Source organism: Crinia signifera, chromosome 2 (assembly GCF_055691185.1).
Source record: "Crinia signifera chromosome 2, ASM5569118v1, whole genome shotgun sequence".
Taxonomy (NCBI): Eukaryota; Metazoa; Chordata; class Amphibia; order Anura; family Myobatrachidae; genus Crinia; species Crinia signifera.
The window spans coordinates 144,721,948-144,748,800 of NC_139218.1; the positions used below are offsets into that span (position 1 = coordinate 144,721,948).

At 46.6% G+C, this 26,853-nt stretch overlaps 1 pseudogene; it reads left to right on the forward strand.

The window, feature by feature from the left end:
* Nucleotides 1-8,590: 8,590 nt before the first annotated feature.
* LOC146058448 (G2/mitotic-specific cyclin-B1-like) lies at nucleotides 8,591-26,347 on the forward strand (annotated as a pseudogene).
* The last annotated feature ends 506 nt before the right edge of the window (nucleotides 26,348-26,853 follow it).

Sequence of the window (26,853 nt, forward strand, 5' to 3'; positions counted from 1 at the left end):
CTGAATCTGTCACCTCCTCTTCTGATGTTCGTGGTAAGTTCGACCCCCATTATGTGATATAGCAAAGTGCTTTTTATATCTTTTTAGGATATTTAATCTATGTTCTCTAAATCTCATTTTTATACTAGTAGTCCAACCTAAATAATTTTTCTTATATATATACATACATACATACATACCTATGTCCTCTTCTTCCATGTAGCATCCAGGATTTAAAAAAATAAATGACAATGGTTTATTTTGTAAAATCCTGGATGCTACAATGAACGGAGAGGACGTGATCTATGCCAGATGGGATGGTGAGTATGATTTTTTTTTCACAGGTACCCTTGTACTGGAGAAGAGGACAGGCCTACAGTAGACCCTGTAGGTAAGAATATATGTAGTATGTATTAAACTTACTGTATACTTTATTATGTTGTATGTGTGTTTTATTTACCTATTGGTTCTGTTGTGGAACTACAAGAACCAACGGGCCCATTAATGCCCTGCATGCTGAGACTTGTGGTTCTCCAAGTCTTGCTGGGACTTTTTGTTCCACAACAGAACGCAATACTTTTATTCTATTTTTTACACTTTTATGGATCAGCCACCAACAGCCAGAGATGGCGGGGACAGCCCCGGTCTGAAGCCCGGGCCAGGGTTCTCCTGGAGGGGGAACCCCTTTATTGAGCCAATCGCTGAATGGCTTACTATTCATTTGTATGGGCTTTTTTTTAAGTGCTCTGCTCCAGCCGCTGGCGCTGCGCCGCTGCCCGGCAGTGTATTCTCCTGCCTGGTTCTCTGCGCTGCCTCCAGGGCCGGTGCTTCCATTAGGCAGGTTTAGGCAGCTGCCTATGGGCACCGGACCTGAGGGGGCGGTCTGCGGTCGTTGGCTGATGCCCGGGGCTGGCTGGACCATTAGACAGGTTAAACAGATGTCACGGGTAATGGTGCGAACACAATCTTCCGCAACACTTCACACTATGTAAACTCACCTGTGCCAGATATGGGGTTCTAAGAGGTCAGTGGGCTATTCACAATCAGTGCTGGGGACATAAGGCTCACTCTGGGCTTAAAAGGGTTGGTCTAAAGGAAATGAATAGGCTGCTGTCAGTAACAGCTGCTGGCCATGTGATGTGCTCAGGGAAGAAAAAGTCAGGTCAAGGGACAGTCTCTCTGCCAGTGTCACCATCGCTGCATGAAAATTGCTGCAGTCATAACAGTGGACTACAGACGAGCCAGGCAAAGCCACAGTGCTTATGCTGCCCATACACTAGGTCGATATTGCATACCGTCCTTTGATTTCGACCTCATCTGTACGGAAAATCCAAGGATTGTATGCACATTGAATAGGTCCCCTGACACGATACTTGGGCCCGCCGGTTGTATGTCGTGTTGATAGATATGTGCTGCACATAATACTGAATTGCATGAGCGATCACATGTGGTTTTTATCCACATGCGAACACCAGAATGCAATCGGGGATGGAGGGAGCTCTTTCGGCGGCATCGGTTTGGGGAGAGGGGGCAAGAGGGAGCACTAGAGTGGTGTTGGGCTGTTAAGTAGCACTAGCAGGCGGTGGGGGTCAGCAGCAGCAAATTTAAAAAAAAAACTGTTTTAAAACACTGGGTGGCCCTGTGATTGGCTGAGCTCTCTCAGCCAGTCAATCAGAGGGCAGGCCAGTGTTTAAAAAAAAATAAATTCAAATTCTGCTGCTGTCCTGACCCCCGACACCCGCTACCGCTACTTCACAGCGCTACTTCACAGCGCTACGCTACTCTGCCAGCAAACAGGCAAAAGGTACGCTAAAGATACCTTTTTTGTAGCATAAGCTATCACTTTATGGGCTATGGAAGGGAAGGTGCAAAATTTCAGATTGCAGGGAGGCGCCAGACACCCTAGCACCGTCCCTGGGTGGATGATATTGTCCATATTTTGGTTGTGTCCCAGGATACACCCCCTTTGGAATGCTGTCTGCATTTGCCTCTACAGTGCTCAAAACTACTCTCCAAGAGTCTCCTTTGTGGCTCTTCTTCACATATCCCCCCCAAGTATGTCACAAGCAGATTGCTATGTATTGGGACATATTTGCATAGCCACTAGGGCTACAATAGCTCAGCATTGGAAGGACTCTTCTCCATTGTTTAAAGTTATATGCAAAACTCACCTAGCTTTTGTTATGGAGACTCAAGGTTTACCCTATTAATTTGCTGCAAAATCCCAGTTAGTCAAGTGGTATAGCTGGCATACCTATTTCCCCTCTCATGAAACAGCTGATATCCTGCTTGATACGGAGCACTGAATTTTGTTTTTCTTTTATTGGAGAATTCCTAGCTGTCTGTCAACCTCTACTTAATTCAGCCTGTTACTTCTGTTTACCAATGATACCTAGTTTTTGCGATAACTACTGTATGCACATACTGTATGTTCTTTTTTTTTTATATGCATTTATTCGATGGCTCCTTGTCTCCCCTCCCTCTTTATTTCTGTAAAAAATAAAAACTATTGATGTTAAGAAATACAGGGGGACCCCAGCTTTTTCCCCCTTTATTTCTGCAACCAGGACTGGCTCAATTAGCCTGGGTGGGGAAAACCCAGGTTGTTTTTTTCAATTATTTATTTTTCTACTTTTTTTTACACAGAGAAGCCATCATTAGGATCCGTGCAGACTTCAGCCAGATACGCCTGGAAAAAGAGTATTTTTCAGTCGTATTTTTGGCTGAATTACTGACCAAATTCTGCCTTACGAAAGATAGTAAATTAGCACAACACCATGGAAATCATGGCCATATATGACCCTGTTCTTTCGATGGTGTATTCATTCATAAACCAGAATTCGGCTAAGCTTGCTGTATATAAATACATCAAATCAGCCTGTTTCAAGTTTGTACATTAACTGTGAAGACTATATTTTCAAAAAGAGTTGGGTAGTTTCTGTTGTCATTATGATTTAAAAAGCGTAAACACAGTTGAATGACAATAATTGGTTTCACACAACAACTAACCATGAGTGAAAGAAAAGTTTGTGAGTTATCATTCATATTCTCTGACAAATGGCCAGAGAATCACATATTCTGCTAGGGTATGTGACCTTATAAGCACAACTGTATATTGTACAGCAAGAGATAATGTATAAATCAAAAAGGGACTAGAGTACAGTCCCATACACACTAGGCGATATTGTGAAAAATATCATTCAGGAAGGGTTCAAGTGTGTACACTCAATATCGTTAACGATGCATGCTCCTTTGCATCGTTAATGACCCCACTTCCTCTTCCTGCATGTTCAGATGAGAGAGGTCCATTACTCCCCCCACTGTCGCTATCATTGCCGCCAGCATCACAAAATGCATATGCACTTGTCGATACTGGCACTCTGTCAGGTCCCTGCCACCACCAATATCGTGTACGGTGGGGAGGCGGATAGTGTGTAGGCAGCGTTAGTGCCTCACATTTGAAGTTATGTATTATTTTGAATTGTTTGCATATCAGGTTGATTGGCAACCAGATTGCAAGATGGGAGTTCTTTTTCCCATGGGATGTTGCTTTGGGCAACCAATCATATACTATCTATTATCTTCTAGGAGGTACTAAATCAATAAGAAGTATATTCTGATTGGTTGCTCATAGCAAAATCCCATATGAAATAGATCTCTCATCTCAGGAAATTCCCCTCTATAGGTTTTAATAATACATTACATTGCTACTACAGAAGTATTAATTAAAAGAACATACCGTAGTAGCTAAAACCCACTATATATAAGGGCATAGTAGAATATGTTGACATTTATGCTGAAAATCTTATGGTAATTAGTAGAGTTGTCTTACTTACCTTGCTACATTTGGAGGCATCAAACAACCTTGGATCATTTAATCCTCCAAGGACCACAAGTAGCTGTTAAAGAAACTAAGAATATTGAAGAACCCTGTTGTTATTGTGTCTGTTGTTACCTTCACCTCTTTGCCAATGCAGAAAGTGTTCACCATGGCCTGGGTGAACGCACCCAGCATATGCACATGCACAGAAATGCGCACAGCGCCACAATCAGTCCCCGTGCGAACGTGGCCGATGGTGGGCCTTTGATCGACAGGAAGGATAACTTTTATATAGCAAGACAAGCAAATTTACCAATTTCTTTGAAGAGTAGTTTAGGACACACAGATGTATAAGCATTAATTAACAAAAATGCCAGAAACTTTTTGGTAATGACAGTGACAGCAATAGAATAAGAGGGATTTAATCCCCAAACCATGTCCATTTGTTTGGCATAGGTGATGGAGGAATGGAAGTTTGGAGCTGACCTCTGTGGGGATTTAGGAGTTAATTTAGTGTGAGGGAGGGAAGTTATTTCCTAAAGGGGTTGGGATCGTTTTGTCTACAGCACGTTGGTCGACAAGCACTAGGTCGACACCACTAGGTCAACATGGTTTTAGGTCGACATGGGACAAGGTCGGCATAGTTCTATGTCGACATGGGTTTAGGTCAACAGGTCATTAGGTCGACACAAGCATTAGGTCGACAGTGTCTAGGTCGACAGTCAAAAGGTCGACATGGGTTTTTTCACTGTTTTATTACCCGACTGTCGACACAGTCGGCATGGACACAGTTTCAAGTGCACCGCATCCACTCGCATCGCTCATATTGCTTCGGTCACGGTGCCTCGCTGCGCTCGACACACTATTTTATTCTCCCACCATGCCCTAGCAGATGGTAGGGCATGAATTACCACCCGTCGGAACATGTCCGCTAAAAAAAGTGAAAATCCCCATGTCGTCCTTTTGACTGTCGACTCAATGCTTGTGTCGACCTAAACCCATGTCGACCTAGACCCATGTTGACCTTGACCCATGTTAACCTAGAACCATGTGAACCTATCCCCATGTCGACCTAATGGTATCGACCCAATGCTTGTCAACCATCATGCTGTAGACCAAATGACCGTATCCCCCCTAAAGACAGTTTTCTTAACAAAGGGACTATCTGTACTGGTATACATACAGATAGTGGTAGATGCTCAAAATTAGTTCAGTAATACTTTTCAGGTGCATGCAAGGGAGGGGTTAATACTGAATAAGTAACAAGACATTGGTTCCCCCAGCACACTGAATAGTATTAGTAACCAATCTTGAACACTACATGATAATAGAATTCAGAGATATTGGTTACTATCTGTACTGGTGTCTTTTTTTGTGGTCCTTTTGGATCTCCCACATTTGTTTTCTTGCTTAATTGGCTGTTTATATTTTTCTGGTTGTCACTTTCAGCATACTAGTTGAATCAGTAAAGCTCACCAGAGCTGTAAACAAGAGTTTGTTAGGTTCATTTACAATGCAGCAATACTCATATCAACCAAATTGAGGTAATGGATGCCACCCTCAAGGGAATTTATTTTTGAGAGTCAAAAGTAGTTTGTGGGTTGAGTTCCTCCATTTCAGACCAAGTTGCAGTGTTACAGCTCCTTTTTTTGGTGTTTTTGGTTGTTGAATCATGTTTTAGGCTTCTCCTGCGTTCAAAAGTATATAAGTCAATTTAGATTAATTATTAAAATTTTACAATCTTTATACAAACATATAATGCCGGTTTTAATTATATTAATGTTTTTCATTAAATAGTCTTGTGGTATACACATGGACATCAATTGTTAAGGAGTTTATTAATTTTTCATACTCAACTGTTTAAAAAATACCAGTAGACACAAGAGGGCAGTATTTCTCAAACTGTTAAGGACATCATCATTTCCAGCATGTAGTCATGTTGCAGTTTAAAATAAAGCTTATTCTAACAGAGGATTAGCTGAACCTAGTACTGTACAATCCTGAGAATATTGTAAGAAGATACAGATCTATTTAATGACTGGATTTACCCCTCTTTACAACCAAGACAATTTCCAGGCATATAAATGTCCTTAGAAACAACTAAGGATCAAATAGGGTGCAATCTGGATAATTGGTCAACCATCAATTGATCAACACCACAAGGTTTACTCCAATTGGGAATGGTAAAGTGTGGCAAGCGTAGAGGTAGTGGAACGTGGCAACTGGACCAAAGCATGGTAGGCGAAGCTCGGGTTTCTTTCATCACTGAGCTCGCCTTAAAAACTTGAAAAACTGTGTTTACATTTTCATGCCGACCTTTTGGTTGTGCAGCAATAATAGAGTAATCAAATATGGGATTAACTCATATTTATACATTTCAAGCATTCCCTTACCGAGAGATGAATGGATAGGAGGAACAGGTGGGAGACAATAGGTACAGAGTTAGGCTAATTGCATCGTTAGATGCTGTCCTGGGGCAAATTTGCATAGAGGCAAGGATAAATTATGCAATTGGCATAGAATTGCGTCTATAGGCTCCACCCCCCCTCTATCAGATCACAGGCTAGCATGGAAGTAGGCAGAATGCAAGAAGGATGACCACTCTTTTGGGGGTGCAGGGGACTATCCCGGTAAATGGGAGTCCCCCGCAAGATCCAGGAGAGTAGGTAAGTGCAGATTAACTGATTTAGAAAAATGAGTCATTGAGTACCGGAAATATATGTATCAGAATTGTATTCATATGAAACTTATACAGTCCATTTATTCCACCCCACGGTTTATGAACATTTTTTATTTACCAGCTAAATATTTAGTCTAAGTAGTTTGTCTACATTTTTTATTTTTGTTATACTGTACATCTTTATTTTATTGATATTTTGCAATTCCGCATTAGAGTTGTAGAATATGCTTCACCATTCAAACATAACACCTGAAGAAAAACCATGGCATAAACTTTACTTTGAACATTGTCATAACATGGAATATTAACAGAAATAAATAAGAGAGCATCTGCACAAGACAGGGAGACTTCACTGCTTGAGACACAAGAACTGATTCAACGCACAGTATTTCCGATGGTTGGGATTTGTGTCCCATTTTGCACATTATTGTAAAAGATTGAATGTTGGGAGGTAAGAGTAAATAGGATCAACACTGTAAAGAAAAGTAAACATTAATGGTCTTTCCTGCCTCAAAAACTTGCTACACCCAACTCTAATAAACCCTCACTTGATTCTGACTCCCTCAAACCAGTTTGAAGTTATCATACCTCTCAACATCAGGATTTTCAGAAGAGGGACTTCTCCCAAGTATGCTCTCCCAAAATGTTGCAGGGAATGGCCTAGTGATAAGGGGTGTGGCCTATACTTACGAGGCTCCTGCAAGGTTATTCCCCATTTTTGCTGCTGTGGGGGCATGGCCAGCGGCTCTGCCCCTGGCAAAGTAATTTAGTACCACCCCCTCCCTGAAGAGCCGTGGATAGCGGCATTTACAGGAATGGGGGTGGGGCTTAATGACAGTAAGCTCCGCCCCAACCACCCAGAAAAGCTGCAGAGAGTCTCCTCTCCAAGCTTTTCCCAGAGAGGAGACTCATAAAGTAGACAAGTATGCCAGTCTCTACTCGGGATATTTTGACAGCCTGCTTTGCTATATCTTCAGTGTGAGTCTACTGCTGCTCTGATTGCACACCTGAAAGATCTAGTCCACTGCAAGACTACAGACTGTAATTCCTCAGTTGCCTGTTCTCCTGTTGAGCACTGATTGAAGCCTCTTGAATCCATTCCTGGTTTGCTATTACCCATCATTGCCCACCATTATCTGTACAAGACAGGGAATTTGAATTCTCGGTACTTGCGTAGTTTCACGGCGCCGCCGCGCGCACTTTCTGTCTCTGAAACTTGGCAGCCTGCCAGAGGCTCGCGTGCCACTCTAGCTATAATGTAATGTAACATAGCGCTGCGCGTGCCACTCTAGCTGTAATGTAATGAAATGTAGCGTGTAAACAGGACACAAACGGGGCTTCTAAACTACACACCCCATCACACCGCTACCAAAGGAGGTGTCCCCAATGTAGACGCTAACATTTTAGGCTCTTTTAGACGCTTTTAGCATCTGAATTCACACTCCCGGCACTTCACGCGCACAGTCTGCTACTTAGCCCCGCGCGGACAGCGTAACGTAGTCTGTCAGAACGCTACGCAGTTAGCGTAGTCAGTCAGTCAGTCAGTAGTAGTACTGTGTGAGAGACGGAGGTGTATGATGGCAGTGGCGAACCTGACTATGGCGATGGAGCATCTGACGCTGTTTAGTCTGCCGCAGACGGAAGAGGAGGCGGTTGCTTTCCTGCAAGCCCGCCAGTTCCTGCCGCAGACCCAGACCTGCCCCAATGGCCACCCCATGAGGCTGAGCGTCAAAGAGCGCATGTGGCGCTGCCACCTTTGCAGCTGCCGCAAGAAGGTGAGCATGAGGTCCGCGCAGTGGTTCCGGGGGTCTCACCTCAGCTTCGTGACCCTGATGTGGTTCCTCTATTGCTGGGCAGAAGAGCTGACCAGCATCAAATTTTGTGATCGCCAGCTCAACATTTCCCAAAAAACTGCCGTCCAGTACGACAACCTCATGAGGGACGCATGCACAGTGGACCTGCTGGCGCAGCCTCAGCAGCGGATCGGAGGCCCGGGTCACATCGTGGAGGTGGACGAGAGCCTCTATGTGAAGAGGAAGAGTAACGTGGGACGGCTCCTGCCCCAGCAGTGGGTGTTTGGGGGCATCTCCAGGGAGACCGGGCAGTGATTCATGAAAGTGGTGGAGCGGCAGGATGCGGCCACCCTGATGGCTGCCATTGAGGCCCATGTTGAACCGGGCACCACCGTCTACACAGACTGTTGGAGGGCGTACAACACCCAGCAGCTCGAGCAGGCCGGTTACCTGCATGGCAAGGTCAACCACAAGTACAATTTTGTTGACCCGGACACTGGGGGGCACACCCAAAACATAGAGCGCCTGTGGGGCAGCTGTAAGTGGCGCAATAAGTGCCAAAGGGGGACCGCGCGCCATCACCTGGACTCGTACCTCCAGGAGTTCATGTGGAGGCAGAGTTTAGGCGCCCAGGACCCCTTCAAACGCATCCTTCATGCTCTGACCCTGCTCCCCCTGATCGAGAAGGATGATGACAGCGCCGAGCCGGCCGACTCCTCTGCAAGTGGTGGCGGTGACGACGCACAAGCTCCTTCCTGTTCCTCTCACCAATCATGACTTTTTACCTAATATTGGACTGTTCTTTACGTTGATTACCTACATGTTCTTTGAATCATTTTTATCCTCAGTTCTCACAAGTTAAATTTTAACTAAAAACCAGTTAACAGTTACCAAAAATTTCGTCATTAATGTCTCAGGTGTATGAGTGTGCAGGTGTGAATGTGTTCCTGAAACAGCACCACTATCCACGCCAACCCGAAGCGTGGCGAGCGGCGGGGTACGCGTCCTACGACCTTTTCATACCCCCACTATCCACGTCGGCGTGGAGTTGACTTTATAAAGTGTGGCGAGCGCAGCGAGCCACCAAGCCTGAAGCGTGGCAAGCGCAGCGTGCTCCGCGAGGGGACGCGGACACCTGTGAAGCCCGCGAGGGGATGCGGATAGCTGTGAAGGTGTCCGCGTCCGCTTGCCACACTTCGGGCTCGGTGGCTCGCTGCGCTCGCCACACTTTATAAAATCAACTCCCCGCCGACGTGGATAGTGGGGGTATGAAAAGGTCGTAGGACGCATAACGCCACCCCTCGCGGGGCTCGCTGCGCTCGCCACGCTTTGGGTTTGCGTGGATAGTGGCATTTACAAGGTTGACAGCTGTTGCATCGACTAGTGCCACTGTGGACAGGTTTCAATAGTGTACCCCTAGACCCAACTAAATTTAGATGCTTTAGCGGCTAAATTTAGATGTACCCCTAGACCCAACTAAATTCAGAGGCTTTAGCGTCTAAGTCCTGCAACCCCGGCTTCTTAGAGGCTAGCAGGTAGTCGGGTTTCAGGCGCTTTAGCGCCTAAGTCCAGAAACCCCGGCTTGTTAGCGGATAGCAGGTAGTCCGGTTTTCAGACGCTAAAGCGTCTAAGTTTTAGCGTCTGCATGGGGGACACGACCCCTTCGTAGCGGCTAGCAGGTAGTCGGGTTTCAGACGCTTTATCGTCTGAATCCTGACTCCCACTTCTTAGCGGCTTGCAGATAGTCCGGGTTTTAGATGCTTTTGCGTCTAAATTTAGCGTCTGCATGGGGGACTATCCCTTTGATAGCGGTGTGCCGGGGTGTGCCCGGGGTGTCCACTTTTACATGCCCAATTGTCAGCGGTGCACAGGGCTGCCTATTTCACTGTGGAACAACAAGTACCACAGTGACCTGTCAGCGCCTGGGCAGCACAATGCTGCTGCAGCCCGGCGCTACGCTGATAATGTAAGCTGACAATACGTAGCTTACAGCTAGAGCGGCACGCGCACAGTCAGACAGAGCTAGAGCGCCACGCGCACAGGTAAACAGAGCCTCTGGCAGGCTGCCAAGTTTCAGAGACAGAGTGTGCGCGCGGCGGCGCCGTGAAACTACACAAGTACCGAATTCTCTTCTCAAGGAATCTGAGATTGCCTTGAGCAACCTCGCTAGCAGACTAGCTTCTGTTTCAGCTCTAGTTGATTCCTGTAATTGTTGCCAGTGGCGGATTTGGGGGGAGGGGGGGGGGGGCACGTACTCCCCATGTCATTTCTGACACTTCCGCTGGCGCTGATGGAAGGATCCTACTGCCACTAGCACTAATGACAGGCAACCCCGCTGCCGCTAATGACCCGATGCTGCAGCGCTAATGATAGGACCCACTGCTGCCAGCATTAATAATGGGACCCGCTGCTGGTTGAGCTTGTGACAGGTACTCCCTGCCACCAGTGCTTATTAATGAACCTCTCCTACCGCCGGTGCTAATAAAAGGGACCCTCTGCTGTTGCTGCGCTGATGATGGTAGCCACGGCTGTCGATGCTAATTACAGGTACCCCCACAGTTGAAGGCATTAGTGACAAGGGTACACCACCTGTATTGTGAGGGGGTAGAAAGGTTTGGTACAGCACATGAATACCTCTGCTGGGGGTTAGGGAGAGATACACAGTGATGCCTGTTGCAGCCCCCCCTCTCTCTCTCTCTCTGTTTTCTCCCCCTCTGCACACCTTCACACACCCTCCCTCCCATCCTCTCTCTCTCCATTCTTCTCTCCCTCTCTCTACTCTTCTACTCACTCTCTCCACTCACTTCTCTCGCTCCACTCTCCCTCTGCCCTCTCTCTGCTCTCCTTCTCTCTCTCTCTGCTCTCCTTCTCTCTCTCTCTCTTTTCTCTCCTTCTCTCTCTCTTCTCTTCTTCTCTCTCTGTTCTCCTCTCTCTATCTCTGCTCTCCTTCTCTCTCTCTGCTCTCCTCTCTTTCTGCTCTCCTCTCTCTCTGCTCTCCTCTCTCCCTGCTCTCCTTCTCTCCCCCTCTGCTCTCCTTCTCTCTCTCTCTTTCTCTCTCCTTCACTCTCTGCTCTCCTTCTCTCTCTGTTTGCTCTCTCTCTGCTCTCCTCTCTATCTCTCTGCTCTCCATATCTCTCTCTGCTCTCCTTCTCTCTCTGCTCTCCTTCTCTCTCTGCTTTCCTTCTCTCTCTCTGCTCTCCTCTCTCTTTCTCTGCACTCCTCTCTCCTAATTCAGACCTGTTTGCTAGACTGCATATGTTCGCAGCCCAGCGAACAGGTAAATGTCAGTCAATACTTCAGATGACCACAGATTGCCAAATTCATGGTGGACGCAGACATCATGTGATGTCAGCGCCTGCCCCACACAGGCATCAACATGCTTACGTTCCAAGGGGAATGGCCAGTGTTTTTATAGGGATGCCCATAAAATGCTAGGCTTTCCCTTCTACCACTATGGAGCAAACAGCTTGGGGAGAGTGATACTCGCTGAAGCCGTTCGCTCCCGGGGTCTGCGCATACACATATGCGCACATCAACATGCTCAGACCCGATCTGGTGAAAGGGCTGGATCTCTGATCCCTCCTGCACCACCGCCGGCCTCATCCCCCATAGGTTACTATGGGGGGATGCAAAACTACCCAATGTATCAAGATCGCGCAGCATTGCTTTGCATCTCTGGGTGGGTTACCGACATTCTGAGATGTCAGTAGACCATTGTAGCCTATGAGCTACACACCGCACTGTACTCCAACTGTACATTGAGTACCCGGTCTATTATTTCCACATTTGAATGTTTCAGTACATTGATAGACTTGCAAATGTAAATGTGTCTCAGTATATGATATGATGAGGTCTGGTTTAAGGTGCCCATACACAATACAATTATTGCATGTAATGCGGACTAGATCGCATCGCATAGCAAAACATATGCGATGCACTACAATCTAGTCCAATTTGCATATAATAATTATACCGTGTATGGGCACCTTAACACCACCATTGATCAGGGAGATAGATTCTGTGCACCCTCTTGTGAATGCCTCCTAATATTTCTCCTATAATCCTATACTGCAAAACAACCTCCTACCTGAAAAAGTGGAAATATTTGTGCCCCTTATCAGTATTTAGCAAGGTACGTGTGTACACATGTGTACCCCTGCAAAACTTTAATCTTTTTTAGCATAGAGTAATAATCTATAGCTTTGGCACCCACTCTGCGATTCCCCGGTATGAGTAGTGAATTTCATGAATTGCGCAACAAGATTTCCTGCAATTTTGATTTGAATGTTGGAAATCCTGGATGGAAGAAAATATAAATAGGCAAGTACTGAATGCCATTTATCTACACAGATTTTAACCTCATTGTATTAAGCTTTTACAAACTACAGTAAGTAGCTTCTTCGACCCATTAGGTCATTTAAATTTGTAATAGGGAGCACTTTATCCAATATGTGCATTTGTTAATGGCACCATAAACTGTTTTGTGATGTAACAAGCAACAGCGACACTAAATCCCAGCAAATGCTCGAATCCTTCTGTATCCATACTGTGTGTAGTGCTGGGAGCACTTATGAGTTGAATTTCTAATGAATGTAAAATGGTCTTTAGACTTACTGATTGATAATCTTTTTCACTAATATTTATTGTCATATTGGACTGCACACAAAATGTAATGCAGTGCACTCAACCAAGCATTAATATTTTATGAAATCTTATTATTTTGCTATTAACAAAAACGGCAATTTCCCCAGCAACCACTTAAAAGCCAAATATATATATATATGTGGAAACTGTGGGGAATGGCACGGGGGATAGAAGCCATAACTTTCTTGTGTATCTGCTATTAATAACTGCATACAACATGCTTTTTATCAGCGCACACAAGCACACAAACGGATGCCGGACGGGGTCCCGACAGTCATTTACCCGACGTCGGGATCCCGACTGTTAAAACACCGACAGACGGGTTCCCGACGGCCACCGGCTATTCTCCCTCGTGGGGGTCCACAACCCCCATAGAGGGAGAATAGAATAGGTGGCGAGCGTAGCAAGCCACCGAGCCCGCAAGGGGCTTTGTTGCGCTTGCCATGCTGTCTGAGTCCGGCCAGTGGGGATCCCAACATCGGGCTAATAACTGTTGGGATCCCGACTGTCGGAACCCTATACCACACCCCACACAAACAACGCAATGGAAAGCATAAATATGTATATATATATATTACACCCACAATATCCTGGCAAAATGACAAACAAAAACCTGGCCTATACATGTACAGTCCTACCTGAATTATTAGTTTACCAGGATGTAGGTGCGTGGTGAATATAGAAGGATCAGCACAGACAATAATGATATGTTATTAAGGACAAAATTACTTAAGAAACCAATATACAAAAGTATCTGAGAAAATTTCTTGTAGTTGTGTGTTGGTGATGTGTAAAACATTCAGTAGAAGTGATCTATGGTCCTGCTAGGAAGAGGAGTCAGCCACAGAAGCGATATTGACGGCTTTCAGTTATCTGCTTCAAACATACAGGGGAGGAGAGGTGCCCCCTTAGGAGCAGGAGCCCGGCAGCAGATGACTCCATTGCCTCCCAGAGTTACGCCTTTGCCATAAAACACTGGGCATCCTCTTCTACCAATCCTGGCCATCCTTTCCAGAGCAAACGTTCAGCGAATGTGAAAATCGCCGATGTCGTCCGCTCCCGGGGTCTGCACATGTGCAAGGCTACGGGTGGGGACAGTTCTGTTTTAGGAACTTTAAGCATGTGTGAACCATTTTTATGACCGTATGAGCCTAATGCATGATCTGTAGCTGCTTTTGAATTTCTGAAGCTGGAGCTTTTGAATATCTTAAAAACGAAATATAAAATATCAGAAATAACAACACTACAAAGCATAATGCAGCCGGTGTCTGGACTCGTGATGAACTGACTCTGGTCGACAGTCAAAAGGTCAACACGGTAAAAAGGTTGACAGGGTCAAAAGGTTGACAGGGTCAAAAGGTCAACAGGATCAAAAAGGTCGACATGAGTTTTTAAAACATGTGCCGACAGGCAGTATTTCGTGCCCTACCTACCACTACGACTTGAAGGTAGAATATAATAGTGGGCCGAGCACAGCGAGGCCTCATGCCCGAAGCATGGCGAGCGGATGTGGTACACTTAGATGGTGTCCATACCAACCTATGTCGATATAGACACCAAAGAAACCTTGAAAAACTCATGTCCACCTTTTCACCCTGTCGACCTTTTGACTGTCGACCTATAGTGGTCGAACTTATGACTGTAGAACTAGACATTGTGGGGGAAATTTACCAATATGAAAAACCTAGTTTTTCGTATTGGTATTTTCCCTACGACTGCATACGACTGTTTAAGTCGTATGCAAAGTCGTGTTCCGGAGGATCAGTTACAAAGCAGTCATATACGACTGCTTTGTAACCCTCCGATGGTGTAATGATTCGTATTAGCGGCCGTATATACGGCTGCTAATACGAATTATTTCTAGCAGTCTGCACGGATCAGTCAGATCCGTGCAGGCTGCAAGGTGTAAAAAAAAATAGAAAAAATAAATAAATAATAAAAAAAACGGCGTGGGGTCCCCCCCACAGCCGAAACCAGCACCAGGCTGAAGGAGCCGGGGCCGGTAATTAAAAATCAGGGAGCCCGACAAATAGGGGTTCCCCGATTTTTAACAACCAGCCCCAGGCTCCAGGTCCGGGGCTGGTTCCCAAAATACGGGGGACAAAATGAGTAGGGGTCCCCCGTATTTTAAGAACCAGCCCCAGGCACAACCAGCCGGCAGGGTAATGTCACAGCCGGGGGACACTTATAATATAAGGTCCCGCGGCCAAAACATTCTCCCTACCGACCAGTCAGCCTGGCCAGGTAAGTCCTGGAGGGGGGGGACCCCTTCATTGGGGGGGTCCCCACTCCCCCAGGGCCCCTGGCCAGGCTGACTGGTCGGTAGGGAGAATGTTTTGGCCGCGGGACCTTATATTATAAGTGTCCCCCGGCTGTGACATTACCCTGCCGGCTGGTTGTGCCTGGGGCTGGTTCTTAAAATACGGGGGACCCCTACTCATTTTGTCCCCCGTATTTTGGGAACCAGCCCCGGACCTGGAGCCTGGGGCTGGTTGTTAAAAATCGGGGAACCCCTATTTGTCGGGCTCCCTGATTTTTAATTACCGGCCCCGGCTCCTTCAGCCTGGTGCTGGTTATAGCTGTGGGGGGGACCCCACGCCGTTTTTTTTTTTATTTATTTATTTTTCTATTTTTTTACACTGAAGCCTGCACGGATCTGACTGATCCGTGCAGGCTAAAACGCAAATAGAACAGGAAAATGGTGTTCTATTTTCCTGTCGTATTTGCGTGGGTGTTTTACACCACTAAGCAGCCGTATTGTCAGTACGGCTGCTTAGTAAATTTAGAAACCACCATTCTTTTGAATGGTGATTTCTGTCGTATCCTATCGATGGTGTAGACATTCGTATTTGTAAATACAAATACGAATGTTTCATCTTTAGGACTACGAATTGTTGTATTTTTGGGATTGTAAATCCCAAAAATACAAATTCGTAAAAAAAAGGTGTATTTCTGCCTACGAATACACCTTTTTTCTACGAATCCATTTTGGTAAATGTCCCCCTGTAGATCTAAAATACCATAAACAATGCAGCCTGCATAAGACCACTTCCTCTGTACCACATAGCCCCATATCCCTTCCCATAACACGGTACTACTAATGCAGCCTCTATAAGGCCACCTCCTCTGTACCACCTACCCCGTATCCCGTCCCATAACACGGTGCTACTAATGCAGCCTGTATAAGACCTCTTCCTCTGCACCGCCTACCCCGTATCCCTTCCCATAACACGGTACTACTAATGCAGCCTCTATAAGGCCACCTCCTCTGTACCACCTACCCCATATCCCTTCCCATAACATGGTACTACTAATGCAGCCTGTATAAGACCACTTCCTCTGTACCACATAACCCCATATCCCTTCCCATAACACGGTACTACTAATGCAGCCTGTATAAGACCACTTCATCTGTACCGCATAGCCCTGTATCCCTTCTCATACCACAGTACTGCTAATGCAGCCTGTATAAAGGCCACTTCCTCTGTAACGCCTAGCCTCAGATCATGGTGCTACTAATGCAGCCTGTATAAGACCACTTCCTCTGTACTGCCTATCGCTGTATCCCTTCCCATAACACGGTACTACTAATGAAGCCTGTATAAGATGACTTCCTCTGTACCCAGGGCCGGCGCCACCACTAGGCAGCTCTAGGCATTTGCCTAGGGCGCCGGCACCTGGAGGGAGGCAGTTCGCCCCTCACCCCCAGCGAACTGTGTAAAAAACTTGCGGCCCCGGCATCCCTGCAGTGCTGGGGCGGTCAGGGGTGTCCGTGCCGTAGGGGTACCTGCGGCGCCGTCATGTGTGTAAAGCTGGCTGCGGCCGGCGGGGTCCCTGTAGTGAATAGAAAATAACTAGCGCTATGCGCGCGGCGGCGCGGGAAGCGCTAGTTATTTTCTATTCACTACAGGGACCCCGCCGGCCGCAGCCAGCTTTATACACATGACGGCGCCGCAGGTACCCCTACGGCACGGACACCCCTGACCGCCCCAGCACTGCAGGGACGCCGGGGCCGCAAGTTTTTTACACAGGTACCACCCCCCCCTCCCCCCGGCACCGGGGCGCCCCCACCCCGACTCGCCTGGGGCGCTCCGGTGCCTTGCACCGGCCCTGTCTGTACCACATATGCCCGTATCCCTTCCCATAACACTGTGCTACTAATGCAGCCTGTCTAAGACCACTTTCTCTGTACCGTCTAGCCCTGTATCCCTTCTCATAACATGGTGTTACTAATGCAGCCTGTATAAGGCCACCGCCTCTGTACCGCCTAGCCCTGTATCTCTTCCCATAACATGGTGCTACTAATGCAGCCTGTATAAGGCCACCTCCTCTGTTCCACCTTCCCTGTATCAATCTTCATAACATGGTGCTACTAATGCAGCTGGTATAAGGCCAATTTCTCTGTACCACCTACCCCATATCCCTTCCCATAACATGGTACTACTAATGCAGCCTGTATAAAGGTCACTTCCTGTGTAACGCATACTTGCCTACTTTTGAAAAGTAGTTTCAGGGAGATTATAGCTCACATTCTAATGTACTGCTCAGCGTCCAATTGAGGTCAGGTCCAATGCGCACAGGACCGTGCATCGGACCCAACGGCATGTCAGGGAGAAGCGATTTGGTCCGATTTAATGGGCCGATTGGACCGAATGGCCTCAATGTATGGGGGCCTAAAGAGTGTGACTGCAGTACTAGTAATGCCTGTGCCCACAATGCCTGCAGTATTATTATGCCCACAAAGTACAAGGGTCGCTTATGCACACAATTCTCGCAGTAATCCGGTTGCTTATGCACACAGTACTAGTGCCTCTTACCCACACAATGCCCCCAGTATTAATGTTGCTTACACACACAATACCTGTAGCAGTAGTATCGTTTACCCACACAATGCCGGCAGCAGTATGGTCGCTTACCCACACAATGCCGGCAGTAGTATGGTCGCTTACCCACACAATGCCGGCAGTAGTATGGTCGCTTACCCACACAATGCCGGCAGTACTTAGGTCACTTAGGCCCACAATACCTGCAGTGCTAGTGACGCTTACCCACACAATGCCCGCATTAGAATGTTTGCTTACCTACACAATGCTGGCAGTACAAGTGTCGCTTACACCCACAATGCCCGCATTACTAGTGTCGCTTACACCCACAATGCCAGCAGTACTCGTGTCGCTTACACCCACACAATGCCTGCAGTATTGGTTTTCGCTTACACCCACAATTCCCACTGTGTTACACCCACCATGCCCTCAGTAGTAGTGTCGCTTACGCCCACCATGCCTGCAGTAGTAGTGTCACTTACGCCCATCATACCCATAGTTGTAGTGTCGCTTACGCCCACCATGCCCACAGTAGTAGTTTCACTTACACCCACCATGCCCGCAGTAGTGTCACTTACGCCCACCATACCCATAGTAGAAGTGTCACTTACGCCCACCATGCCCACAGTAGTAGTGTCACTTACGCCCACCATACCCATAGTATTAGTGTCGCTTACGCCCACCATGCCCACAGTAGTAGTTTAACTTACACCCACAATGCCCACATACAATAATAAAAATATATACATACTGCCCCTTAGACACATAATGCCCACAGTAGGAAAAAGAAAGAGACAGGCACAGAAGGGTGCAGAGATTTTAGAAGGAGGAGATAAGTAAAATAAGCTACTGTATAAGTTTGATTAGAAAACTTTCAGTAACTTACCCACTTCGTGCAGTAGGAGCCACGGACTGCAAGAGGGGCGGGGCCCGCTGAGGGGGCGGAGCCTAGGCTGAACGATGTCTGCTGTATGTAGATGTGCTTCTGCTTTGTCTACACAGCAGTACTGGCAGTAGCAGCACTGGGGATGGGCAGGGGGGAGAGGCGCGTTCACACTGATGTTCTGCTGCTGCCCGTCAGTGTGACAGGTGGTGCCGCAGAACGGAAGAGCAGCTTTGAAGTGCCTCTGCTGGTGTCTGCTGACCTTGCCCAGCACACCAGCTGCCCAAACCTCCGCTCTCCGTCCTATCAAATCCTAGCAGGTGTTTACTGTTTAGTGAGAATGGCCACCTCTACGCTACCCATTATAACCCCGCGGTGGCCGGCTTTTAATTATCACATGCGCAGTTAGCATTTTTGGGTGCGGCGTCAGCAAAAACCGGGAGGCTAAGGGAGCTTTGCTAGGCAGCGGGAGGCTCCGGTAAAAATAGGGAGCCTCCCGCTAAATGCGGGAGGGTAGGCAACCCTGGTGTAACGCCTAGCCCCATATCATGGTGCTACTAATGCAGCCTGTATAAGACCCCTTCCTCTGTACTGCATAGCCCCCTATCCCTTCCCATAACAAGGTACTACTAATGCAGCCTGTATAAGACCACTTCCTCTGTACCGCATAGCCACATATCTCTCCCCATAACACGGTGCTACTAATGCAGCCTGTATAACACCACTTCCTCTGTACCGCCTAGCCCTGTATCCCTTCCCATAACATGGTACTACTAATGCAGCCTGTATAACACCACTTCCTCTGTACCACCTAGCCCTGTATCCCTTCCCATAACATGGTACTACTAATGCAGCCTGTATAAGACCACTTCCTCTTCACCGCATAGCCCCATATCTCTTCCCATAACATGGTGCTACTATTGCAGTCTATATAAGACCACTTCCTCTGTACCTTGAAAAAGCTCTACCATAGAGCGAAACGCGTTGGTATTCTACTAAAGTGACTGACTTTTTGCTACACGACCATAACAGCCTATACCAACCCCAAGAGACCGGACCAGCCTCCAGACCTTGTTTTGGCATTTATTCTGGGAGATTACCTACAACCAGGTCACTTCCCTGGCATCTAAGGAACAGCAGGAGGTTCATTTAATCCATAAAGTCAAGCTGCTAATCCCTCCCCCAGCCATCCAGGTCCCTCTTCACTTGAGGCAAAATAGGAACGGATCCAAGCGGGCGCATTATTTCCCCCCCATCCAGCTGGACTCTTTGCAAATATACGGTACCGTATGGACATAAATTCTTGCTATTCTCAGTCACTTTAGGAATCTTAAATCCCCCCATTATTTCATTTTTTATTTATTTTTTATTTCTATATGTGCATAATATATGTAAGAACGTTGTTTTTAACCTGAGCTGCTATACTTGTTCTATATTTACATTAAATCATGTTCCACTTTTAGGTTACTTGCATTTCTTTAATACCATCAATTTAAAGCTAGCGCAGTCTACTGTATTTCTCTTTTGTATCTTCTTGTAGGGGAGTGACAACCCCCTTTTTTGTACTGCAGCTTCTCTTTTGCAAACCAGGTCTAGTAATTGTCCCCCTACCTGATATCTTCTTGTTATCAGTTCTCTTTCCACTTCCTCTGTACCGCCTAGCCCTCTATCCCTTCCCATAACATGGTACTACTAATGCAGCCTGTATTAGACCACTTCCTCTGCACCGCATAGCCCCATATCTCTTCCCATAACACGGTGCTACTAATGCAGCCTGTATAAGACCACTTTTTCTGTTCCGCACAGCCCCATATCCCTTTCCATAACATGGCTCTACTAATGCAGTCTGTATAAGGCCACTTCCTCTGTACCACCCAACCCCATATCCCTTTCCATGACATGGTGTTACTAATGCAGCCTGTATACGACCACTTTCTCTGTACCGCCTAGCCTCATATCCCTTCCCATAACATGGTGCTACTAATGCAGCCTGTATAAGACCACTTCCTCTGTACCGCATAGCCCTGTATTCCTTCCCATAACACTGTGCTACTAATGCAGCCTGTATAAGGCCACCTCCTCTGTACCACCTGCCCCGTATCCCTTCCCATAACATGGTACTACTAATGCAGCCTGTATAAGACCACTTCCTCTGTACCACATAACCCCATATCCCTTCCCATAACATGGTACTACTAATGCAGCCTGTATAAAGGCCACTTCCTCTGTAACAGCTAGCCCCATATCATGGTGCTACTAATCCTGCCTATGTAAGACCACTTCCTCTGTACCGCCTAGCCCTCTATCCCTTCCCATAACATGGTACTACTAATGCAGCCTGTATTAGACCACTTCCTCTGTACCGCATAGCCCCGTATCTCTTCCCATAATACGGTGCTACTAATGCAGCCTGTATAAGACCACTTCCTCTGTACTGCTTAGCCCCTTATCCCTTCCTATAACACGGTACTACTAATGCAGCCTGTATAAGACCACTTCCTCTGTACCGCATAGCCCCGTATCTCTTCCCATAACACAGTACTACTAATGCAGCCTGTATAAGGCCACCTCCTCTGTACCATCTACCCCGTATCCCTTCCAATGACATGGTACTACTAATGCAGCCTGTATAAAGGCCACTTCCTCTGTAACGCCTAGTCCCATATCATGGTGCTACTAATGCAGCCTGTATAAGACCATTTCCTTTGTACTGCCTAGCCCCATATCCCTTCCCATAACAAGGTACTACTAATGCAGCCTGTATAAGACCACTTCCTCTGTACCGCATAGCCCCATATCCCTTCCCATAACACGGTACTATTAATGCAGCCTGTATAAGACAAATTCCTCTGTACCACCTACCCCATATCCCTTCCCATAACATGGTGCTACTAATGCAGCCTGGATAAAACCACTTTCTCTGTACCGTATAGCCCTGTATCTCTTCCCCTAACACGGTGCTACTAATGCAGCCTGTATAAGACCACTTCCTCTGTACTACATAGCCCCGTATCTCTTCCCATAAAACAGTACTACTAATGCAGCCTGTATAAGGCCACCTCCTCTGTACCATCTACCCCGTATCCCTTCCCATGACACGGTACTACTAATGCAGCCTGTATAAGACCACATCACCTGTACCGCCTAGCCCCATATCCCTTCCCATAACAAGGTACTACTAATGCAGCCTGTATAAGATGACTTCCTCTGTACCACATATGCCCGTATCCCTTCCCACTGTATAAGACCACTTCCTCTGTACCGCCTAGACCTGTATCCCTTCTTATAACATGGTGTTACTAAGGCAGCCTGTAAAAGGCCACCTCCTCTGTACCGCCTAGCCCTGTATCCCTTCCCATAACATGGTGCTACTAATGCAGCCTGTATAAGGCCACCTCCTCTGTACCACCTACCCCGTATCCCTTCCCATAACATGGTGCTACTAATGCAGCCTGTATAAGGCCAATTTCTCTGTACCACCTACCCCATATCCCTTCCCATAACATGGTACTACTAATGCAGCCTGTATAAAGGTCACTTCCTCTGTAACGCCTATCCCCATATCATGGTGCTACTAATGCAGCCTGTATAAGACCACTTCCTCTGTACTGCATAGCCCATATCCCTTCCCATAACACGGTTCTACTAATGCAGCCTGTATAAAACCACTTCCTCTGTACTGCATAGCCCCATATCCCTTTCCACAACATGGCTCTACTAATGCAGCCTGTATAAGACAACTTCCTCTGTATCGCCTAGTTCGGTATCCCTTCCCATAACATGGTGCTACTAATGCATCCTGTATAAGGCCACTTCCTCTGTACCACCCAACCCCATATCCCTTCCCATGACATGGTGTTACTAATACAGCCTGTATAAAGGCCACCTCCTCTGTACCCCGTATCCTTTTCCATAACATGGTACTACTAATGCATCCTGTATAAAGGCCACTTCCTCTGTAACGCCTAGCCCCATATCATGTTTCTACTAATTCAGCCTGTATAAGACCACTTCTTCTGTACCACGTAGCCCTGTATCCCTTCCCATAACATGGTGCTACTAATGCAGCCTGTATTCCAGTACTGATCAGAGTATGGATGCCTATACATTGACAGATCTCTGCTCACACATGCTGAAATGCAGTATAGTATCTGAACATGCAGTTCGCTGCTTCCTGCCTCAATGATGAGGAAAGCAGCCATACATCTACTACTGTGGTGCTTAAACAGTATCATTCTCCTAATTCCACTCTAGTTACCTGTGCCAACATATCTGGGTTTGTGACTGCTGATAGTGACTAAGTTATTCTTCTTACAGAACATGCTGTCTAATGCTGAGAACACTACAACTGATGCCTTTGGTAAAAGAGCTTTAATTAAGCAGGACTTCGTCTGTGCACCACCCTGGGCGATCTCGGAAACAAGGTCGATCCTGAGGTGCCTGTGAAGAAGGTATCTCTGTCACCAGTAACCACTTCTTATATGCCATTGTATTGGCTGGTAGCTGACTAATTCTGTCACCTATGAACTAAAACCTGTGCTGAAGATTAAGAAGGCCAAAGCAACGGAGAAGATTCCAGAACTAAGAAAAGTTAAAGTAGGAAAATGTCTGCCTCAAGCCTGCTGAGATAATGTGCTCTTGGTGTAGAGCTAATTGGTGGGGAGCAATTGAGCCTATTTGCAGGAAATATGAATGTTGGATAATTGTTATCCTTCTGTAAAATAGTCTAATGCCTGTCCTCCACCTGCAGTCACTCATGGTCCATTGCTGATCTGGCTGCCCAACATCTTAACTAATGGGGCCTACACATGGGGAGATGCTGAAGTGTTCTGAGCAATTCTAGATTGGGTCAGCAAGGTTGCTCAACACACAGCAATGTGTCAGCGCTGTGTACTGAGCAATGTGTCAGGACAAGGATTCTCTGGTGATAACCCTGACGCCAGTGATTACAGATTTATCCAGTATACTAGATGTTACCCGGCGATACCGCTGTACATTGCTATGACCCCTACACAAGGAGCACTGTAGGGACACTTTCTAAGCTATCTAGAGAGATCTCTTAAAAAATGCCCTCAAATTACCACAAGACTACAGATTCCTGAAAATTTTAGACAATTGATCAGATGTATTAAGCCCGGTGAAAGGAGGAAGTGGAATGTGATAACTCACCAGCCAATCATCTGTGTTTGAAAATTTACATTTGGGAGTTGATTGACTGGTACGTTATCACCTTCCACTTTCTCTCTTCACCAGGCTTAATATATGTGCCCCATTATGTCATGTGCAGGCAACATATGGAAGCCATATATGGCCTAATCCTAGGTAATACAATATAACTAGACAACAAAAACATTAAAGACTAAACTTGGTCAATGTGCAAATTTTAACACTATAAGGAAGGAAGCCTGTAGGCATAGTTAGTTATGCAAGGAGTTTTGGTGACACGGGGTAATGCCAAAAATGGCTGGCTTATGCAGATCTGTGATGCCATCTACAGTTATAGTCATGGCAATTGATGTAGCCAAAGCTTCCACGCCCCTTGAATTACAGCAAAGTGTTTCATCTCTTAAAAAGCATCTTGAATATACACCATTGGTTATCACACAATTTTTAATCATGGTGTTTATTAAATAGGTGGATCCAGCTCCCCTGCACCAAAGGAGACCTCTGAGTACATCCCAGATAAGCTGTGTCACACTTTCTTTGATGTCCTTATAGAGGTGAAAGATGTGGATGCTGATGATGACGGGAACCCCATGTTGTGCAGTGAATATGTGAAATCTACTGCTACCTGAGGAGCCTGGAGGTGAGGCTTTGAACACAGCTAACACACACGGTCCTTGAGGCACCAAACAGTCCAGGCTTTAAAGATATTCATGGCTCACCACAGATGGCTACATCAAATTAAGGTATATGGATTGAGCCACCTGGCCAAGCATGGATATACTTAAAACCTGGACTATTGGGGTGCATTGAGGACCATGTTTGGGAACCTGCTTTGACCTATATCCAGGTGTTCCACCTTGGAACTACTAATTAGCATAAAGAGACATTTCGGTACTTGTTTAGTTTCACGGTGGCACTTCCCAGCAGATCGTAAATCGATTCGATCTGCGATGCGATTTAACACCCCCCCACTATCCACGTCAGCCCAAAGCGTGGCGAGCGCAGTGTGCCCCGCGAGAGGACGCGGTACGCATGCTCCCGACCTGTTCATACCCCCACTATCCACATCGGCGTGGAGTTTATTTTATAAAGTGTGGCGAGCGTCACCACCGAGCCCGAAGCGTGGTGAGCGTCCGCTTAAAACGAGCCTGAAGCGTCGCGAGGGGCCGCGGAATACACGTCAAGTAATCCATGTCCCCTCGCGGGGCTCGCTGCGCTTGCCACGCTTCGGGCTCGTTTTACGCGACCGCTCGCCACACTTTGGGCTGGCATGGATAGTGGGGGTGTGCTAAATCGCACCGCGGATCTAAATGTATGCAAATCACATGCAAATACGATTTGCATGTGATGTGCATATGATGCAATCTGGTGGGCAGTGCTGCCGTGAAACAAAACAAGTACCAAATTTTCCTATAGTGCTAGGCCTTGTTCTCCTGGCTACAGTAATAAGTCTTCTACAAGCTTGTGTCACCTACATGATGGGTATTCTGACTATTGCCTCTGTTATAATTTATGTGGCTTTCTAGGATACCGAGGCAGTGAAGCCAAACTATCCCCAAGGCCAGGGGATAACAGGCAACATGCATGCAATCCTTGTAGACTGCCTGGTCCAGGTGCAAATTAAATACAGCCTGTTGCTAGAAACCATGTTTATGACTGTTGGAATAATTGACCGCTTCCTGCAGGTAACTACTCTCTGGGTGGGCGCAGAGTTTGTAATGAAAATGTCTTTGCCTATGTAACATCTAACTATTTTGCAGGAGGGCCCAGTTCCCCAAAATCAGCTACAACTTGTGGGGGTGACTTCCATGTTCCTTTATGCTAAATATAAAGAAATGTATCCACCTGAGATAGGAGACTTCACCTTTGTGACAGACCACACCTACACCAAGGCTCAAATACGAGACATGGAAATGAAGATCCTCCGTGCCCTGATGTTTGCAATTGGCAGGCCTCTTCCCCTGCACTTCTTCAGGAGGGCTTCCTAAATTGGGGAGGTAATACCCCCATTAAGTTTAATCAGGTCATGCTATGGAGACCTGAAAGCAGAACTTGGTCAGATACAAGCAAAATGCATTATTCCCTCTGACCTAGACAAGTAGGGTTCTTAGACGACACTAAACATTTATAATTCCAATGCATATAGTATGTAACAGCAAATGTGTTCATCCTTATCTGTTTCTGCTCTATGACGCTTAAATGTTCTATAACCTATAGCAGGTGCAGGCAATGTGCCACACCAGGTGCTAGGGAACTACACATCCCAGTATGCTTTGCAACATCTTGGTCATATACAAATGACAGTGCAGTAAACATTTTAGGACGTGATGGTTTGTGGTAGATGGACTGCTGTATGGTGTCCACATGGCAATCTTCACCAGGTGTCACTTTCCTCCATGGAGAATGAGTGGGGCAAACATTCAATGGTAATAGGTGGGTTCCCATAGTTTTAGTGGAGTATTATAGACATGCGAGACTTGTTCATAAGCATCACTCTCTCAGGTCACTGCAGAGCAGCACAGTTTGGCAAAGTATCTGATGGAGCCAGGGCCAGATTAAAGCAAAGGCAAAAGGGGTCAATACCCCTGGGCCCCCCTCTAGCTAGGGGCCCCCTGTGGTTGCCATGTATTTTTTTAGCTAAAGGTTTTGTGCATGGGAGTGGGGTAGTGCTGCAGCTTCACCTATCTGCCAATGTGACAATGACTAATGGTGCTGAGCATGGGGAGCCAAGGCACACTGACTGTACAAGTGTGCAGTGCATTACTGGTAGTTGACTAAGTCTCATGACACTTTTGCACAAGAGGTCAGAGGCTGAGATGTTTGTGCTGAACTCTGATTGGTGGAGCTCATTACATGTTTCTCAGGCCCATGGGGGACAGCAGCAGCTGTGACCTTAATGACATGGCTTGTGGAATATATATGGGAAATGGTCCGTCAAACCTACTGCAGCATCCTTCTTCATGTTGCTGTAGGGAATATCACCCAGGGCTATCTTGTCACAAGCTATAGCTAATCGGAGATTGTGTACCTGGGTGACAGCTGAGGGTGGATGTGGTTCATTGAGC